Source organism: Notolepis coatsorum (genome assembly GCF_963971535.1).
Source record: "Notolepis coatsorum genome assembly, contig: SUPER_7_unloc_1, whole genome shotgun sequence".
Classification (NCBI taxonomy): Eukaryota; Metazoa; Chordata; class Actinopteri; order Aulopiformes; family Paralepididae; genus Notolepis; species Notolepis coatsorum.
In genome coordinates, this window is record NW_028174880.1 from 402,220 (window position 1) to 409,719 (window position 7,500).

At 46.0% G+C, this 7,500-nt stretch overlaps 1 pseudogene across 1 annotated transcript in view; it reads left to right on the plus strand.

The window, feature by feature from the left end:
• Positions 1-7,500, plus strand: part of LOC311232699 (glycine receptor subunit beta-like) — a 43,381-nt pseudogene that overhangs the window by 14,416 nt on the left and 21,465 nt on the right. The window contains exon 3 of the transcript in view: positions 5,791-5,858. The product of the transcript in view is annotated as a glycine receptor subunit beta-like (transcript). The remainder of the gene's footprint in view (positions 1-5,790; positions 5,859-7,500) is intronic.

Sequence of the window (7,500 nt, forward strand, 5' to 3'; positions counted from 1 at the left end):
ATGGGAAAATCACCTTTAAAGCTTTTCTGACCACTAGGGGGCAGCAAGTCGCCACTATATACAAACTCCCCCAAAACCTCTTCACACATCAACATAAACCTGACTTACTGGCACAAGCTTCTTGTAACTAAGAATGAATTACAAGATTTCAACTACAACACATAAAACCTTCTCTGGGTCCTGACTGTTGTAGTTAAAGTTTAAGTTTAGTTTATCTATAAAGTTATCTGTAAAGTGCAGACATATAAAATCACAGTTTTTCACATTAGGATCTAACATCCCAACAGGCCACCTAGTTTATGGTTTGATTCAGTTTTAAATAGACAATAATAAAAAGAGTAAGATAGAATAGATAGAATAGTGCAAGAGTGCAGTGCAATAAAATAGTAGAATAGAATAGATAAAATATATTTGTTTACAGTGCAATAAAATAGCTCTGGATTACGGTTCAACAGTTCAAAGTCGTCTTTACCTTCTCTGTTTGGTATCCACAGTTTAAAACTTGACAGTCTTCCCTCCTGTTTTATACCCACTTTGACCCTTCGAACCTCGGCTCTTTTTTTGTGAGGCCGGTGAGGAGTGCATTACAGTAGTCAAGTCAGCTCGAGATAAAGGCATGGATCAGTTTTTCAGCGTCTTTTTGATTTATAGATGGCCGTACCTTAGCTATGTTAAAGGAGAACAAGGGTTAAAGGAGAACACCACACAGGGGTTAAAGGAGAACACCACACCAGGGTTAAAGGAGAACACCACACAAGGGTTAAAGGAGAACACCACACCAGGGTTAAAGGAGAACACCACAGCAGGGTTAAAGGAGAACACCACACAAGGGTTAAAGGAGAACACCACACCAGGGTTAAAGGAGAACACCACACAAGGGTTAAAGGAGAACACCACACCAGGGTTAAAGGAGAACACCACACCAGGGTTAAAGGAGAACACCACACAGGGGTTAAAGGAGAACACCACACCAGGGTTAAAGGAGAACACCACACCAGGGTTAAAGGAGAACACCACACCAGGGTTAAAGGAGAACACCACACCAGGGTTAAAGGAGAACACCACACAAGGGTTAAAGGAGAACACCACACCAGGGTTAAAGGAGAACACCACACAAGGGTTAAAGGAGAACACCACACAAGGGTTAAAGGAGAACACCACACGGGTTAAAGGAGAACACCACACAAGGGTTAAAGGAGAACACCACACCGGGGTTAAAGGAGAACACCACACAAGGGTTAAAGGAGAACACCACACAGGGGTTAAAGGAGAACAAGGGTTAAAGGAGAACACCACACCAGGGTTAAAGGAGAACACCACACCAGGGTTAAAGGAGAACACCACACGAGGGTTAAAGGAGAACACCACACCAGGGTTAAAGGAGAACACCACACAAGGGTTAAAGGAGAACACCACACAGGGGTTAAAGGAGAACACCACACAAGGGTTAAAGGAGAACACCACACCAGGGTTAAAGGAGAACACCACACAGGGTTAAAGGAGAACACCACACCAGGGTTAAAGGAGAACACCACACCAGGGTTAAAGGAGAACACCACACAAGGGTTAAAGGAGAACACCACACCAGGGTTAAAGGAGAACACCACACAAGGGTTAAAGGAGAACACCACACAAGGGTTAAAGGAGAACACCACACGGGTTAAAGGAGAACACCACACAGGGGTTAAAGGAGAACACCACACAAGGGTTAAAGGAGAACACCACACAAGGGTTAAAGGAGAACACCACACAAGGGTTAAAGGAGAACACCACACCAGGGTTAAAGGAGAACACCACACAAGGGTTAAAGGAGAACAAGGGTTAAAGGAGAACACCACACAAGGGTTAAAGGAGAACACCACACGGGTTAAAGGAGAACACCACACAAGGGTTAAAGGAGAACACCACACAAGGGTTAAAGGAGAACACCACACCAGGGTTAAAGGAGAACACCACACAAGGGTTAAAGGAGAACACCACACCAGGGTTAAAGGAGAACACCACACAAGGGTTAAAGGAGAACACCACACAGGGGTTAAAGGAGAACACCACACAAGGGTTAAAGGAGAACACCACACCAGGGTTAAAGGAGAACACCACACAGGGGTTAAAGGAGAACACCACACCAGGGTTAAAGGAGAACACCACACCAGGGTTAAAGGAGAACACCACACAAGGGTTAAAGGAGAACACCACACCAGGGTTAAAGGAGAACACCACAAAGGGGTTAAAGGAGAACACCACACAAGGGTTAAAGGAGAACACCACACAAGGGTTAAAGGAGAACACCACACCAGGGTTAAAGGAGAACACCACAGCAGGGTTAAAGGAGAACACCACACAGGGTTAAAGGAGAACACCACACCAGGGTTAAAAGAGAACACCACACAAGGGTTAAAGGAGAACACCACACCAGGGTTAAAGGAGAACACCACACAGGGTTAAAGGAGAACACCACACCAGGGTTAAAAGAGAACACCACACAAGGGTTAAAGGAGAACACCACACCAGGGTTAAAGGAGAACACCACAGCAGGGTTAAAGGAGAACACCACACAAGGGTTAAAGGAGAACACCACACCAGGGTTAAAGGAGAACACCACACAAGGGTTAAAGGAGAACACCACACCAGGGTTAAAGGAGAACACCACACCAGGGTTAAAGGAGAACACCACACCAGGGTTAAAGGAGAACACCACACAAGGGTTAAAGGAGAACACCACACCAGGGTTAAAGGAGAACACCACACAAGGGTTAAAGGAGAACACCACACAAGGGTTAAAGGAGAACACCACAAGGGTTAAAGGAGAACACCACACCAGGGTTAAAGGAGAACACCACACCAGGGTTAAAGGAGAACACCACACAAGGGTTAAAGGAGAACACCACACAGGGGTTAAAGGAGAACACCACACAGGGGTTAAAGGAGAACACCACACCAGGGTTAAAGGAGAACACCACAGCAGGGTTAAAGGAGAACACCACACCAGGGTTAAAGGAGAACACCACACAGGGGTTAAAGGAGAACACCACACCAGGGTTAAAGGAGAACACCACACCAGGGTTAAAGGAGAACACCACACAAGGGTTAAAGGAGAACACCACACCAGGGTTAAAGGAGAACAAGGGTTAAAGGAGAACACCACACAAGGGTTAAAGGAGAACACCACACAAGGGTTAAAGGAGAACACCACACCAGGGTTAAAGGAGAACACCACACCAGGGTTAAAGGAGAACACCACACAGGGTTAAAGGAAAACACCACACCAGGGTTAAAGGAGAACACCACACCAGGGTTAAAGGAGAACACCACACCAGGGTTAAAGGAGAACACCACACAAGGGTTAAAGGAGAACACCACACAAGGGTTAAAGGAGAACACCACACCAGGGTTAAAGGAGAACACCACACCAGGGTTAAAGGAGAACACTACACCAGGGTTAAAGGAGAACACCACACAAGGGTTAAAGGAGAACACCACACCAGGGTTAAAGGAGAACACCACACAGGGTTAAAGGAGAACACCACACCAAGTTTAAAGGAGAACACCACACAAGGGTTAAAGGAGAACACCACACAAGGGTTAAAGGAGAACACCACACAAGGGTTAAAGGAGAACACCACACAAGGGTTAAAGGAGAACACCACACCAGGGTTAAAGGAGAACACCACACCAGGGTTAAAGGAGAACACCACACCAGGGTTAAAGGAGAACACCACACAGGGTTAAAGGAGAACACCACACCAAGTTTAAAGGAGAACACCACACAAGGGTTAAAGGAGAACACCACACAAGGGTTAAAGGAGAACACCACACAAGGGTTAAAGGAGAACACCACACAAGGGTTAAAGGAGAACACCACACCAAGTTTAAAGGAGAACACCACACAAGGGTTAAAGGAGAACACCACACAAGGGTTAAAGGAGAACAAGGGTTAAAGGAGAACACCACACAAGGGTTAAAGGAGAACACCACACAAGGGTTAAAGGAGAACACCACACCAAGTTTAAAGGAGAACACCACACAAGGGTTAAAGGAGAACACCACACAAGGGTTAAAGGAGAACAAGGGTTAAAGGAGAACACCACACAAGGGTTAAAGGAGAACAAGGGTTAAAGGAGAACACCACAGCAGGGTTAAAAGAGAACACCACACCAGGGTTAAAGGAGAACACCACACAAGGGTTAAAGGAGAACACCACACAAGGGTTAAAGGAGAACACCACACAAGGGTTAAAGGAGAACACCACACCAGGGTTAAAGGAGAACACCACACCAGGGTTAAAGGAGAACACCACACAAGGGTTAAAGGAGAACACCACACAAGGGTTAAAGGAGAACACCACAGCAGGGTTAAAAGAGAACACCACACCAGGGTTAAAGGAGAACACCACACAAGGGTTAAAGGAGAACACCACACAAGGGTTAAAGGAGAACACCACACAAGGGTTAAAGGAGAACACCACACCAGGGTTAAAGGAGAACACCACACCAGGGTTAAAGGAGAACACCACAAGGGTTAAAGGAGAACACCACACAAGGGTTAAAGGAGAACACCACACAAGGGTTAAAGGAGAACACCACACCAGGGTTAAAGGAGAACAAGGGTTAAAGGAGAACACCACACAAGGGTTAAAGGAGAACACCACACAAGGGTTAAAGGAGAACAAGGGTTAAAGGAGAACACCACACAGGGGTTAAAGGAGAACACCACACCAAGTTTAAAGGAGAACACCACACAAGGGTTAAAGGAGAACACCACACAAGGGTTAAAGGAGAACACCACACAAGGGTTAAAGGAGAACACCACACAAGGGTTAAAGGAGAACACCACACCAAGTTTAAAGGAGAACACCACACAAGGGTTAAAGGAGAACACCACACAAGGGTTAAAGGAGAACAAGGGTTAAAGGAGAACACCACACAAGGGTTAAAGGAGAACAAGGGTTAAAGGAGAACACCACACAAGGGTTAAAGGAGAACACCACACAGGGGTTAAAGGAGAACACCACACCAAGTTTAAAGGAGAACACCACACAAGGGTTAAAGGAGAACACCACACAAGGGTTAAAGGAGAACAAGGGTTAAAGGAGAACACCACACAAGGGTTAAAGGAGAACACCACACAAGGGTTAAAGGAGAACAAGGGTTAAAGGAGAACACCACAGCAGGGTTAAAGGAGAACACCACACAAGGGTTAAAGGAGAACACCACACCAGGGTTAAAGGAGAACAAGGGTTAAAGGAGAACACCACAGCAGGGTTAAAGGAGAACACCACAGCAGGGTTAAAGGAGAACACCACAGCAGGGTTAAAGGAGAACACCACAGCAGGGTTAAAGGAGAACACCACACCAGGGTTAAAGGAGAACACCACACAGGGGTTAAAGGAGAACACCATACAAGGGTTAAAGGAGAACACCACACAAGGGTTAAAGGAGAACACCACACCAGGGTTAAAGGAGAACACCACACAAGGGTTAAAGGAGAACACCACACAAGGGTTAAAGGAGAACACCACACCAGGGTTAAAGGAGAACACCACACCAGGGTTAATCAGCTGTGTTGGTCTCAAACCCCTTGTAATTACTGGCTGTACATCAAGCACAGACTGAACTGGAAAAGACTGCTTTTAGTGTCAGAATCATGGAACAATCTACGTCTCCTAAAGATCGATACACTGATAACTGTTTAAACACCATAAACCTGACTGTGTGTGTGTGTGTGTGTGTGTGTGTGTGTGTGTGTGTGTGTGTGTGTGTGTGTGTGTGTGTGTGTGTGTGTGTGTTGTAGGTATCCCAGTGGAGTCCAACATTAACATCTTCATCAACAGCTTTGGATCCATCCAGGAGACAACCATGGTGAGAGAGACCAGGTTAACTCAGACCAGACCAGGTTAACTCAGACCAGACCAGACCAAGTTAACTCAAACCAGACCAGACCAAGTTAACTCAAACCAGACCAGACCAAGTTAACTCAAACCAGACCAGACCAAGTTAACTCAAACCAGACCAGACCAAGTTAACTCAAACCAGACCAGACCAGGTTAACTCAAACCAGACCAGACCAAGTTAACTCAAACCAGACCAGACCAAGTTAACTCAAACCAGACCAGACCAGGTTAACTCAAACCAGACCAGGTTAACTCAAACCAGACCAGACCAGACCAGACCAGGTTAACTCAAACCAGACCAGACCAGGTTAACTCAAACCAGACCAGGTTAACTCAAACCAGACCAGGTTAACTCAAACCAGACCAGACCAGACCAGACCAGGTTAACTCAAACCAGACCAGACCAGGTTAACTCAAACCAGACCAGACCAGGTTAACTCAAACCAGACCAGACCAAGTTAACTCAAACCAGACCAGACCAGGTTAACTCAAACCAGACCAGACCAGGTTAACTCAAACCAGACCAGACCAAGTTAACTCAAACCAGACCAGACCAGGTTAACTCAAACCAGACCAGACCAAGTTAACTCAAACCAGACCAGACCAAGTTAACTCAAACCAGACCAGACCAAGTTAACTCAAACCAGACCAGACCAAGTTAACTCAAACCAGACCAGACCAAGTTAACTCAAACCAGACCAGACCAAGTTAACTCAAACCAGACCAGACCAAGTTAACTCAAACCAGACCAGACCAGGTTAACTCAAACCAGACCAGACCAGGTTAACTCAAACCAGACCAGACCAGGTTAACTCAAACCAGACCAGGTTAACTCAAACCAGACCAGACCAGGTTAACTCAAACCAGACCAGACCAGGTTAACTCAAACCAGACCAGACCAGGTTAACTCAAACCAGACCAGACCAGGTTAACTCAAACCAGACCAGGTTAACTCAAACCAGACCAGACCAAGTTAACTCAAACCAGACCAGACCAGGTTAACTCAAACCAGACCAGACCAGGTTAACTCAAACCAGACCAGACCAGGTTAACTCAAACCAGACCAGACCAAGTTAACTCAAACCAGACCAGACCAAGTTAACTCAAACCAGACCAGACCAAGTTAACTCAAACCAGACCAGACCAGGTTAACTCAAACCAGACCAGACCAGGTTAACTCAAACCAGACCAGGTTAACTCAAACCAGACCAGGTTAACTCAAACCAGACCAGACCAGGTTAACTCAAACCAGACCAGACCAGGTTAACTCAAACCAGACCAGACCAAGTTAACTCAAACCAGACCAGACCAAGTTAACTCAAACCAGACCAGACCAAGTTAACTCAAACCAGACCAGACCAGGTTAACTCAAACCAGACCAGACCAGGTTAACTCAAACCAGACCAGACCAGGTTAACTCAAACCAGACCAGGTTAACTCAAACCAGACCAGACCAAGTTAACTCAAACCAGACCAGACCAGGTTAACTCAAACCAGACCAGACCAAGTTAACTCAAACCAGACCAGACCAAGTTAACTCAAACCAGACCAGACCAAGTTAACTCAAACCAGACCAGACCAAGTTAACTCAAACCAGACCAGACCAAGTT